Below are 13,730 nucleotides of genomic sequence, written 5' to 3' on the forward strand. Positions count from 1 at the left end.
TGGCATAATAAAGAAGGGTGCATTTCGATTATGCCAAATGTCCATTATGCCAAATGACCGTTATGCCAAATGTCTTTATGCCAAGTGACCTTATGCCAAACGACCTTATGCCAAATGACTTTATGCCAAATGTCCCGCTCTCATATAATTTGGACAGGGCAATTATCTCAATGTTAAGCCATGAATACTGCTAAATCATGAAAGTAGCATAAATTAACAATTATTTTCTTACAAATAATCAAATTTTTCCGCTTAACAGGCATCTATTTTGATAACTATTACAGTTTTTGTTAAAATCGAGGAAATATCGCCAGACCCACAGAATACGCCTCCAAGTATGCAATCGCAGTGCATCCCCATGTAGTTCGTCAGATGACCAAAATATATTTACAGTAGAAAACTTGAAATGTATTTCGGACACCACCTATTTTAAGCGTTCTAGATGAATGTTAAGAGATTGGCTGCCTAATGCTTCTTTTTTGCACATGTTTCAATGCAATAAAGCTTTTAAATTTCTTACAATTATTATTTCAACGATTTTTAAGGTGAATATTGTATGTGACTGTGAAGTGTATGTCGTCTTGCATACCTGTGCATTTGAGGGGTTTTAGTGAAATAATTTACATTTTCGATAATTTTGAAGTAAATTCTTAATTGTTAAGCGTATTTTCAACGTAAGTCATCAGAATAGGGTCTATTTGATCCAATAATCGATATTGAGAAGTATCTACTTTTATTACCTCTCCGGAACAAGGCATACATCGCCGTGCATGTCCAAATTATATACATGTCCAAATTATATTTTTTACCCTATCATGTTGATAATAAACTGTGTAATCGGTGTTATCATTTTGTTATTTTTGTTATATTTTTTTTCTAATTTATGATAACCAGATGATAACAATCGATAATCTAAGTCTATCGCGATAACATAAAAATACTAAATGAACACATAGATGATAGATGTTAACATTTTCCAAAAGCATATTTCAAAGCTTTTTCAAAATTGAGAGTTTTAAGAACCTCGAATCTAAAAATAGATTCCGCTTTCCATCTTCAATGCGACTGCATTACGAAAGCGTAGCCTTCAACCACTCTTCCTCTCACTAAGTGCCGTTAGTATATCAGTTGCGAACGGCAATCAGTCGATCAGGGTACAACATCCGCTGGGCACAACATGATGGGTATATTTGGTATGGGGAAGATGTCTGCAGTCCAAAAATGGCCATAATGGCCATAATATGCAAGATGGCGATCTAAAATCTTTGACAGCGGCTCAAAAATCAATATGGCGTCTGTTTAATTGATTTTAGGCCCTAAATCCATGAATTATGTAGTAGCATCCATTTATTACGTAATGCCAAAATCGTCATTTTTAAACCTCCCCCCCCCCTTCATAACGCTTTTTGTATGAAAATACTAAAATTCAATATGGCAACTATTGATTGGAATTTAGGCGCTACTGGTATGGGTAAGAGGTCTGGAGTCCAAAAATGGGGACCAGAATTTCTCAGATGATGGACTTAAATCCATTATGGCGGCTCAAAATTCAAGATCGCGAGTTTTTTTTTTTCTTTAACTTTAAGGCTCAACCATTAAAAGCCTGATATACGATATGATTTCTGGTGCCATGAAATGGATTTTTGTTAAACGTATGAAACTGAAATATTGATTAACATGCCACTTGGATTTTGTTGAAATGGGTTTCCGATTTCAATTCAAAACTTTAACCTCAATCAGCCCTGTCGTCCTCCTTAGTCACGGTTAGTCGACGACTAAGGGGCTTTATTTTTAAGTCAAAAAAGATTTTTCTCAAAATAACCATGTAAAATGGTTAATGTGATTTTTACCACCATCCACGTGGTGCACATCTTTCAAAAAAAAATCACTTCACTTCACTTCACGACCACCTTCTCAGGAAGCAAAATTTAATAAAACGTTATTTTTGACCATTTTGGGTGTTCAGTGTTAACGCCCTGACCGTACCAGATTGAGTGTAAATGGGATTTGGCAATAGTCGGTACCCACGACCACCCCCTCAGGAGGCAAAATTTAATAAAACGTTATTTTTGACCATTTTGGGTGTTCAGTGTTAACGCCCTGACCGTACCAGATTGAGTGTAAATGGGATTTGGCAATAGTCGGTACCCACGACCACCCCCTCAGGAAGCAAAATTTAATAAAACGTTATTTTTGACCATTTTGGGTGTTCAGTGTTAACGCCCTGACCGTACCAGATTGAGTGTAAATGGGATTTGGCAATAGTCGGTACCCACGACCACCCCCTCAGGAGGCAAAATTTAATAAAACGTTATTTTTGACCATTTTGGGTGTTCAGTGTTAACGCCCTGACCGTACCAGATTGAGTGTAAATGGGATTTGGCAATAGTCGGTACCCACGACCACCCCCTCAGGAAGCAAAATTTAATAAAACGTTATTTTTGACCATTTTGGGTGTTCAGTGTTAACGCCCTGACCGTACCAGATTGAGTGTAAATGGGATTTGGCAATAGTCGGTACCCACGACCACCCCCTCAGGAGGCAAAATTTAATAAAACGTTATTTTTGACCATTTTGGGTGTTCAGTGTTAACGCCCTGACCGTACCAGATTGAGTGTAAATGGGATTTGGCAATAGTCGGTACCCACGACCACCCCCTCAGGAAGCAAAATTTAATAAAACGTTATTTTTGACCATTTTGGGTGTTCAGTGTTAACGCCCTGACCGTACCAGATTGAGTGTAAATGGGATTTGGCAATAGTCGGTACCCACGACCACCCCCTCAGGAAGCAAAATTTAATAAAACGTTATTTTTGACCATTTTGGGTGTTCAGTGTTAACGCCCTGACCGTACCAGATTGAGTGTAAATGGGATTTGGCAATAGTCGGTACCCACGACCACCCCCTCAGGAAGCAAAATTTAATAAAACGTTATTTTTGACCATTTTGGGTGTTCAGTGTTAACGCCCTGACCGTACCAGATTGAGTGTAAATGGGATTTGGCAATAGTCGGTACCCACGACCACCCCCTCAGGAAGCAAAATTTAATAAAACGTTATTTTTGACCATTTTGGGTGTTCAGTGTTAACGCCCTGACCGTACCAGATTGAGTGTAAATGGGATTTGGCAATAGTCGGTACCCACGACCACCCCCTCAGGAAGCAAAATTTAATTAAACGTTATTTTTGACCATTTTGGGTGTTCAGTGTTAACGCCCTGACCGTACCAGATTGAGTGTAAATGGGATTTGACAATAGTCGGTACCCACGACCACCCCCTCAGGAGGCAAAATTTAATAAAACGTTATTTTTGACCATTTTGGGTGTTCAGTGTTAACGCCCTGACCGTACCAGATTGAGTGTAAATGGGATTTGGCAATAGTCGGTACCCACGACCACCCCCTCAGGAGGCAAAATTTAATAAAACGTTATTTTTGACCATTTTGGGTGTTCAGTGTTAACGCCCTGACCGTACCAGATTGAGTGTAAATGGGATTTGGCAATAGTCGGTACCCACGACCACCCCCTCAGGTAGCAAAAAATAATAAAACGTCATTTGAGAGCATTTTGGGCAATTCAAATTGACAAAAAAAATTTGATCAGCCCTGTCGTCCTCCTTAGTCACGGTTAGTCGACGACTAAGGGGCTTTATTTTTAAGTCAAAAAAGATTTTTCTCAAAATAACCATGTAAAATGGTTAATGTGATTTTTACCACCATCCACGTGGTGCACATCTTTCAAAAAAAAATCACTTCACTTCACTTCACGACCACCTTCTCAGGAAGCAAAATTTAATAAAACGTTATTTTTGACCATTTTGGGTGTTCAGTGTTAACGCCCTGACCGTACCAGATTGAGTGTAAATGGGATTTGGCAATAGTCGGTACCCACGACCACCCCCTCAGGAGGCAAAATTTAATAAAACGTTATTTTTGACCATTTTGGGTGTTCAGTGTTAACGCCCTGACCGTACCAGATTGAGTGTAAATGGGATTTGGCAATAGTCGGTACCCACGACCACCCCCTCAGGAAGCAAAATTTAATAAAACGTTATTTTTGACCATTTTGGGTGTTCAGTGTTAACGCCCTGACCGTACCAGATTGAGTGTAAATGGGATTTGGCAATAGTCGGTACCCACGACCACCCCCTCAGGAGGCAAAATTTAATAAAACGTTATTTTTGACCATTTTGGGTGTTCAGTGTTAACGCCCTGACCGTACCAGATTGAGTGTAAATGGGATTTGGCAATAGTCGGTACCCACGACCACCCCCTCAGGAAGCAAAATTTAATAAAACGTTATTTTTGACCATTTTGGGTGTTCAGTGTTAACGCCCTGACCGTACCAGATTGAGTGTAAATGGGATTTGGCAATAGTCGGTACCCACGACCACCCCCTCAGGAAGCAAAATTTAATAAAACGTTATTTTTGACCATTTTGGGTGTTCAGTGTTAACGCCCTGACCGTACCAGATTGAGTGTAAATGGGATTTGGCAATAGTCGGTACCCACGACCACCCCCTCAGGAAGCAAAATTTAATAAAACGTTATTTTTGACCATTTTGGGTGTTCAGTGTTAACGCCCTGACCGTACCAGATTGAGTGTAAATGGGATTTGGCAATAGTCGGTACCCACGACCACCCCCTCAGGAGGCAAAATTTAATAAAACGTTATTTTTGACCATTTTGGGTGTTCAGTGTTAACGCCCTGACCGTACCAGATTGAGTGTAAATGGGATTTGGCAATAGTCGGTACCCACGACCACCCCCTCAGGAAGCAAAATTTAATAAAACGTTATTTTTGACCATTTTGGGTGTTCAGTGTTAACGCCCTGACCGTACCAGATTGAGTGTAAATGGGATTTGGCAATAGTCGGTACCCACGACCACCCCCTCAGGAAGCAAAATTTAATAAAACGTTATTTTTGACCATTTTGGGTGTTCAGTGTTAACGCCCTGACCGTACCAGATTGAGTGTAAATGGGATTTGACAATAGTCGGTACCCACGACCACCCCCTCAGGAGGCAAAATTTAATAAAACGTTATTTTTGACCATTTTGGGTGTTCAGTGTTAACGCCCTGACCGTACCAGATTGAGTGTAAATGGGATTTGGCAATAGTCGGTACCCACGACCACCCCCTCAGGAGGCAAAATTTAATAAAACGTTATTTTTGACCATTTTGGGTGTTCAGTGTTAACGCCCTGACCGTACCAGATTGAGTGTAAATGGGATTTGACAATAGTCGGTACCCACGACCACCCCCTCAGGAGGCAAAATTTAATAAAACGTTATTTTTGACCATTTTGGGTGTTCAGTGTTAACGCCCTGACCGTACCAGATTGAGTGTAAATGGGATTTGGCAATAGTCGGTACCCACGACCACCCCCTCAGGTAGCAAAAAATAATAAAACGTCATTTGAGAGCATTTTGGGCAATTCAAATTGACAAAAAAAATTTGATCAGCCCTGTCGTCCTCCTTAGTCACGGTTAGTCGACGACTAAGGGGCTTTATTTTTAAGTCAAAAAAGATTTTTCTCAAAATAACCATGTAAAATGGTTAATGTGATTTTTACCACCATCCACGTGGTGCACATCTTTCAAAAAAAAATCACTTCACTTCACTTCACGACCACCTTCTCAGGAAGCAAAATTTAATAAAACGTTATTTTTGACCATTTTGGGTGTTCAGTGTTAACGCCCTGACCGTACCAGATTGAGTGTAAATGGGATTTGACAATAGTCGGTACCCACGACCACCCCCTCAGGAGGCAAAATTTAATAAAACGTTATTTTTGACCATTTTGGGTGTTCAGTGTTAACGCCCTGACCGTACCAGATTGAGTGTAAATGGGATTTGGCAATAGTCGGTACCCACGACCACCCCCTCAGGTAGCAAAAAATAATAAAACGTCATTTGAGAGCATTTTGGGCAATTCAAATTGACAAAAAAAATTTGATCAGCCCTGTCGTCCTCCTTAGTCACGGTTAGTCGACGACTAAGGGGCTTTATTTTTAAGTCAAAAAAGATTTTTCTCAAAATAACCATGTAAAATGGTTAATGTGATTTTTACCACCATCCACGTGGTGCACATCTTTCAAAAAAAAATCACTTCACTTCACTTCACGACCACCTTCTCAGGAAGCAAAATTTAATAAAACGTTATTTTTGACCATTTTGGGTGTTCAGTGTTAACGCCCTGACCGTACCAGATTGAGTGTAAATGGGATTTGACAATAGTCGGTACCCACGACCACCCCCTCAGGAGGCAAAATTTAATAAAACGTTATTTTTGACCATTTTGGGTGTTCAGTGTTAACGCCCTGACCGTACCAGATTGAGTGTAAATGGGATTTGGCAATAGTCGGTACCCACGACCACCCCCTCAGGAAGCAAAATTTAATAAAACGTTATTTTTGACCATTTTGGGTGTTCAGTGTTAACGCCCTGACCGTACCAGATTGAGTGTAAATGGGATTTGGCAATAGTCGGTACCCACGACCACCCCCTCAGGAAGCAAAATTTAATAAAACGTTATTTTTGACCATTTTGGGTGTTCAGTGTTAACGCCCTGACCGTACCAGATTGAGTGTAAATGGGATTTGGCAATAGTCGGTACCCACGACCACCCCCTCAGGAAGCAAAATTTAATTAAACGTTATTTTTGACCATTTTGGGTGTTCAGTGTTAACGCCCTGACCGTACCAGATTGAGTGTAAATGGGATTTGACAATAGTCGGTACCCACGACCACCCCCTCAGGAGGCAAAATTTAATAAAACGTTATTTTTGACCATTTTGGGTGTTCAGTGTTAACGCCCTGACCGTACCAGATTGAGTGTAAATGGGATTTGGCAATAGTCGGTACCCACGACCACCCCCTCAGGAGGCAAAATTTAATAAAACGTTATTTTTGACCATTTTGGGTGTTCAGTGTTAACGCCCTGACCGTACCAGATTGAGTGTAAATGGGATTTGGCAATAGTCGGTACCCACGACCACCCCCTCAGGTAGCAAAAAATAATAAAACGTCATTTGAGAGCATTTTGGGCAATTCAAATTGACAAAAAAAATTTGATCAGCCCTGTCGTCCTCCTTAGTCACGGTTAGTCGACGACTAAGGGGCTTTATTTTTAAGTCAAAAAAGATTTTTCTCAAAATAACCATGTAAAATGGTTAATGTGATTTTTACCACCATCCACGTGGTGCACATCTTTCAAAAAAAAATCACTTCACTTCACTTCACGACCACCTTCTCAGGAAGCAAAATTTAATAAAACGTTATTTTTGACCATTTTGGGTGTTCAGTGTTAACGCCCTGACCGTACCAGATTGAGTGTAAATGGGATTTGGCAATAGTCGGTACCCACGACCACCCCCTCAGGTAGCAAAAAATAATAAAACGTCATTTGAGAGCATTTTGGGCAATTCAAATTGACAAAAAAAATTTGATCAGCCCTGTCGTCCTCCTTAGTCACGGTTAGTCGACGACTAAGGGGCTTTATTTTTAAGTCAAAAAAGATTTTTCTCAAAATAACCATGTAAAATGGTTAATGTGATTTTTACCACCATCCACGTGGTGCACATCTTTCAAAAAAAAATCACTTCACTTCACTTCACGACCACCTTCTCAGGAAGCAAAATTTAATAAAACGTTATTTTTGACCATTTTGGGTGTTCAGTGTTAACGCCCTGACCGTACCAGATTGAGTGTAAATGGGATTTGACAATAGTCGGTACCCACGACCACCCCCTCAGGAGGCAAAATTTAATAAAACGTTATTTTTGACCATTTTGGGTGTTCAGTGTTAACGCCCTGACCGTACCAGATTGAGTGTAAATGGGATTTGGCAATAGTCGGTACCCACGACCACCCCCTCAGGAAGCAAAATTTAATAAAACGTTATTTTTGACCATTTTGGGTGTTCAGTGTTAACGCCCTGACCGTACCAGATTGAGTGTAAATGGGATTTGGCAATAGTCGGTACCCACGACCACCCCCTCAGGAAGCAAAATTTAATAAAACGTTATTTTTGACCATTTTGGGTGTTCAGTGTTAACGCCCTGACCGTACCAGATTGAGTGTAAATGGGATTTGGCAATAGTCGGTACCCACGACCACCCCCTCAGGAAGCAAAATTTAATTAAACGTTATTTTTGACCATTTTGGGTGTTCAGTGTTAACGCCCTGACCGTACCAGATTGAGTGTAAATGGGATTTGACAATAGTCGGTACCCACGACCACCCCCTCAGGAGGCAAAATTTAATAAAACGTTATTTTTGACCATTTTGGGTGTTCAGTGTTAACGCCCTGACCGTACCAGATTGAGTGTAAATGGGATTTGGCAATAGTCGGTACCCACGACCACCCCCTCAGGAGGCAAAATTTAATAAAACGTTATTTTTGACCATTTTGGGTGTTCAGTGTTAACGCCCTGACCGTACCAGATTGAGTGTAAATGGGATTTGGCAATAGTCGGTACCCACGACCACCCCCTCAGGTAGCAAAAAATAATAAAACGTCATTTGAGAGCATTTTGGGCAATTCAAATTGACAAAAAAAATTTGATCAGCCCTGTCGTCCTCCTTAGTCACGGTTAGTCGACGACTAAGGGGCTTTATTTTTAAGTCAAAAAAGATTTTTCTCAAAATAACCATGTAAAATGGTTAATGTGATTTTTACCACCATCCACGTGGTGCACATCTTTCAAAAAAAAATCACTTCACTTCACTTCACGACCACCTTCTCAGGAAGCAAAATTTAATAAAACGTTATTTTTGACCATTTTGGGTGTTCAGTGTTAACGCCCTGACCGTACCAGATTGAGTGTAAATGGGATTTGGCAATAGTCGGTACCCACGACCACCCCCTCAGGAGGCAAAATTTAATAAAACGTTATTTTTGACCATTTTGGGTGTTCAGTGTTAACGCCCTGACCGTACCAGATTGAGTGTAAATGGGATTTGGCAATAGTCGGTACCCACGACCACCCCCTCAGGAAGCAAAATTTAATAAAACGTTATTTTTGACCATTTTGGGTGTTCAGTGTTAACGCCCTGACCGTACCAGATTGAGTGTAAATGGGATTTGGCAATAGTCGGTACCCACGACCACCCCCTCAGGAGGCAAAATTTAATAAAACGTTATTTTTGACCATTTTGGGTGTTCAGTGTTAACGCCCTGACCGTACCAGATTGAGTGTAAATGGGATTTGGCAATAGTCGGTACCCACGACCACCCCCTCAGGAGGCAAAATTTAATAAAACGTTATTTTTGACCATTTTGGGTGTTCAGTGTTAACGCCCTGACCGTACCAGATTGAGTGTAAATGGGATTTGGCAATAGTCGGTACCCACGACCACCCCCTCAGGAAGCAAAATTTAATAAAACGTTATTTTTGACCATTTTGGGTGTTCAGTGTTAACGCCCTGACCGTACCAGATTGAGTGTAAATGGGATTTGGCAATAGTCGGTACCCACGACCACCCCCTCAGGAAGCAAAATTTAATAAAACGTTATTTTTGACCATTTTGGGTGTTCAGTGTTAACGCCCTGACCGTACCAGATTGAGTGTAAATGGGATTTGGCAATAGTCGGTACCCACGACCACCCCCTCAGGAAGCAAAATTTAATAAAACGTTATTTTTGACCATTTTGGGTGTTCAGTGTTAACGCCCTGACCGTACCAGATTGAGTGTAAATGGGATTTGGCAATAGTCGGTACCCACGACCACCCCCTCAGGAAGCAAAATTTAATAAAACGTTATTTTTGACCATTTTGGGTGTTCAGTGTTAACGCCCTGACCGTACCAGATTGAGTGTAAATGGGATTTGGCAATAGTCGGTACCCACGACCACCCCCTCAGGAAGCAAAATTTAATTAAACGTTATTTTTGACCATTTTGGGTGTTCAGTGTTAACGCCCTGACCGTACCAGATTGAGTGTAAATGGGATTTGACAATAGTCGGTACCCACGACCACCCCCTCAGGAGGCAAAATTTAATAAAACGTTATTTTTGACCATTTTGGGTGTTCAGTGTTAACGCCCTGACCGTACCAGATTGAGTGTAAATGGGATTTGACAATAGTCGGTACCCACGACCACCCCCTCAGGAGGCAAAATTTAATAAAACGTTATTTTTGACCATTTTGGGTGTTCAGTGTTAACGCCCTGACCGTACCAGATTGAGTGTAAATGGGATTTGGCAATAGTCGGTACCCACGACCACCCCCTCAGGTAGCAAAAAATAATAAAACGTCATTTGAGAGCATTTTGGGCAATTCAAATTGACAAAAAAAATTTGACTCAATCATATCCTAGGTCAACGACTTTTTTTTGCATCCATGTACCTCAGCATAATAAATGGAACGTTGGTCGGTGATACAAGCACCAATCAGTTCAGCCCGTGAAGTCAATCGTGATAAAATACAAATCCATTTAATCAACATTTCAGGCTCAGTTCATGAACTGCGGCTGGATGTCATGGCACAGTTTGCTTTCATGAGTGCTGTTGAATCGAAAAAACATCCCACGCTGAAAACTCCGCTCGATACAACGATAAACAAACACGGGAACACTTACTGGCCGGCCTCTCTTATTTAATCGGAAATGTATTCAGGCGATGGATTGCGCGCAGCTGTCACCCATGTAGTAGCACTGGAAACGGCACTACTTACACCGCTAACGGGGCAAACCGATATGTTTCAGCTGGCTGATTGCTATCTGATTTTCCCTAATTAATGGGCTTGTTTCGTCATCATCATCATCGCCAAACGCGGATACGAAAATTTATGCTCCACCTGATGACTTTTATCTGCTCTACCGCCGCGTTCAATCTAGCTGAATAGACACCAATTAGGTGAAATTCTGAGAAATTATCCATGCGCAGATTTGTTTATCGAGCTTGGTGATGTTCGATTCCCAGTAGTGACTATTAATTGCTGAAATTTGAAGTTTGAATAGAGTTGGGTTGGGTTAACCTTTGCACTGTGAACGCATAATATAGCATACAAAGTATTCCAGATGTTTTAATAATCACAGTTCATCGTTTATCCAATTATTATCGGAGGAACATTTACCCTCCAATGAGTATAATGAATAGCCGGGCCCATATAGCCGAGGCGGTAAACGCACGGGTATTCAGCATGACCATGCTGAGGGTGACGGGTTCGATTCCCGGTCGGTCCAGGATCTTTTCGTAAAGGAAATTTCCTTGACATCCTTGGGCATAGAGTATCTTCGTGCCTGCCACACGATATACGCATGCAAAATGGTCATTGGCAGAGGAAGCTCTCAGTTAAAAACTGTGGAAGTGCTCATTGAACACTAAGCTGAGAAGCAGGCTTTGTCCCAGTGAGGACGTTACGCCAAGAAGAGGAAGAGGAGGAGTATAATGAATATTGGTGGATAATTCGCATAAATGTTTAAAGTGAGATTTTTGATAATTTAACTACAAACTACACGGAAACAAATCTGATTTACAAATTATGAATTTAACAAAATTTGTAATTATTTGGCACCGTAAAGGCTGGGTATGCTGCGCAATAAAGATCTCATTGTAATCCACTAGCCTCTGCCCAGCAACTTCTATCCCTACCTCCTCGTGGTACCGTCCTGAAACTACGCGCAACCTTAGGGAAGATCGGGTAACCAACCCCAGTGGGAACTTTGGTCATAGGATGACAGGGAAGTGGGGGGGGGGGGGGGAGGGGTGGTTTGCTTCTGCAAACCTGAGCGTCTGTTCTCCAGGAGGAGCAGCTCACAACAGCGTCTGATCTCCATGTTACAAGCAGCTGATCTACGTGCTCCGTGTGCCAGGAAAGGACTCTAAGCTCAACTGTGCACTATGATCCTCCGGAAAGTAGGGGGTTGGTGTCAGGCTTTACGAGCCAGCCATAAAAAACATTGTGAACGTAAAATCCGCAACAGAATAATACGAACCGAGACCAACAGCAACGACCCCAGCGAACAAAGAGGACTTGCTGTTCGTGGAACTGCCGATCTCTCAACTTCATTGGGAGCACCCGCATACTCGCCGTTCTACTGAAGGACCGCGGTATCGGCGTCGTAGCGCTGCAGGAGGTGTGTTGGACAGGATCCATGATGCGAACGATTACCATCTACCAGAGTTGCGGCAACACACGTGAGCTGGCAGCAGCTGTTATCGTGATGGGCGAAATGCAGAGGCGCGTGATCGGTTGATAGCCGATCAACGAAAGAATGTGCAGCTTGAGGATCAAGGGCCGATTCTTCAACTTGAGCATAACAAACGTGCACAGCCACACTCCGGAAGCACTGATGATGACAAGGACGCATTTTACGCGCAGCTCAAACGCGAGTATGACCGCTGCTCAATAGCGTGGTTCAAAAAATCGTTTTTGCTCCACGCCGCTTATTCGATTCGTAACCAGATTCTAAGCCATCTCCCAAAAATTTGGCTAATTTGGTTAAAATTGAGAGTGCACAAGCCCTCCAAAGTTTGTATGGAAATCACTATGGGTAAAGGAGGTTTTTTATTCAATTGACCGTAGCATTTCCCCAGGTGCCCTAGAGTGTTAGTTGACTCTTGACACTCCCAGGCTGCTCTATCACCTACAACTTTGCCGAAGACCACATTCAAATCGGACGTCTCATTAATTAATTATCCATTTTTATCCAACTGGAGAAACTTTAACTGTGATCGTTCAGCTTCCCATCAGGCAACATTGCTGCACTTGACGCCAAAGATAGCACACAGAAATCATGGCTACTATGTTTCAAAGCAAATTGCAGTGATGCCCATCGAATAATGTAACCATCATGATCAAAGATTTTCATTCTGGATAAAAATCAATAACTAACTAATGAGGCGTTCGATTTGAATGTGGTCTTCGGCAAAGTTGTAGCTGATAGAGTAGCCTAGGACTACCAAGGTTAAACTTACACTCTAGGGCACTTGAAGAAATGCTACGGTCAGTTGAATGAAAAACGTCCTTTTCCCATGGGAATTATCATACAAACTTTGAAGGGCTTGTGGAAGGACTCTCAATTTTCGACCAAATCAGCTCAATTTTTGGGAGAACGCTCATAATCTGGTAACGAATCGAATAAGCGGTGTGGAGCAAAAACGATTTTTTGAACCACGCTAGCTGCTCAAGCCACGACGTCAAGATCATCATATGAGATTTTAACGCTCAGGTAGGCCAGGAGGAGGAATTCAGACCGACGATTGGTAAGGGGCTGTCCATAAACCACGTGGTCATTTTTTTGGGACTTTTCAACCCCCCCCCCCCCCCCCGCGTGGTCATTTGTCCATACAAAATTTTTTATTTGTCCATACAAAATGGTCATTGGCCGAACCCCCCTCATGACCACGTGGTTTATGGACAGCCCCTATGTTCAGCGCCCACCAGCAGACGAACGAAAACGTCCATACGTAGCACCTTTTTCCAACACAGCATCCTTATCGTTACACCTGGAGATCACCACAGCAGACGGAATCTCAAATCGACCCCGTTCTGATTGACGGACGGCACTTCTCCGACATTATCGACATCAGGACCTATCGTGGCGCCAACATCGATTCTGACCACTACCTAGTGATGCTCAAACTGCGCCCAAAACTCTCCGTCATCAACAATGTACGATACCGGCGACCGCCGAGGTACAACATAGAGCGACTAAAACAACCAGATGTTGCCTCAGCATACGCGCAGAATCTCGAGGCCGCGTTGCCAGACGAGGGCGAGC

The 13,730-nt window shown here is 42.1% G+C and overlaps 1 protein-coding gene and 1 long non-coding RNA gene across 7 annotated transcripts in view; one reads left to right on the forward strand and one right to left on the reverse strand.

The window, feature by feature from the left end:
* The window catches only part of LOC109430795 (G-protein coupled receptor dmsr-1), a 505,508-nt gene that overhangs the window by 253,568 nt on the left and 238,210 nt on the right, over positions 1-13,730 (forward strand). The gene's annotated exons all lie outside the window — the stretch shown is intronic.
* On the reverse strand, positions 1,917-10,263 carry LOC134288296 (uncharacterized). Of its 4 annotated transcripts, none has more exons than XR_009997888.1 (4): positions 8,867-10,263; positions 7,749-8,742; positions 3,897-7,624; positions 1,917-3,772 (listed from the first exon to the last, which is right to left on the reverse strand). It is a non-coding gene; the product is annotated as an uncharacterized LOC134288296 (long non-coding RNA). The 4 variants fall into 4 exon arrangements; XR_009997887.1 differs by having other exon boundaries at positions 3,897-6,132; positions 6,257-8,742; XR_009997886.1 differs by having other exon boundaries at positions 3,897-5,634; positions 5,759-8,742.

This window comes from Aedes albopictus, chromosome 2, assembly GCF_035046485.1.
Source record: "Aedes albopictus strain Foshan chromosome 2, AalbF5, whole genome shotgun sequence".
NCBI classification, from domain to species: Eukaryota; Metazoa; Arthropoda; class Insecta; order Diptera; family Culicidae; genus Aedes; species Aedes albopictus.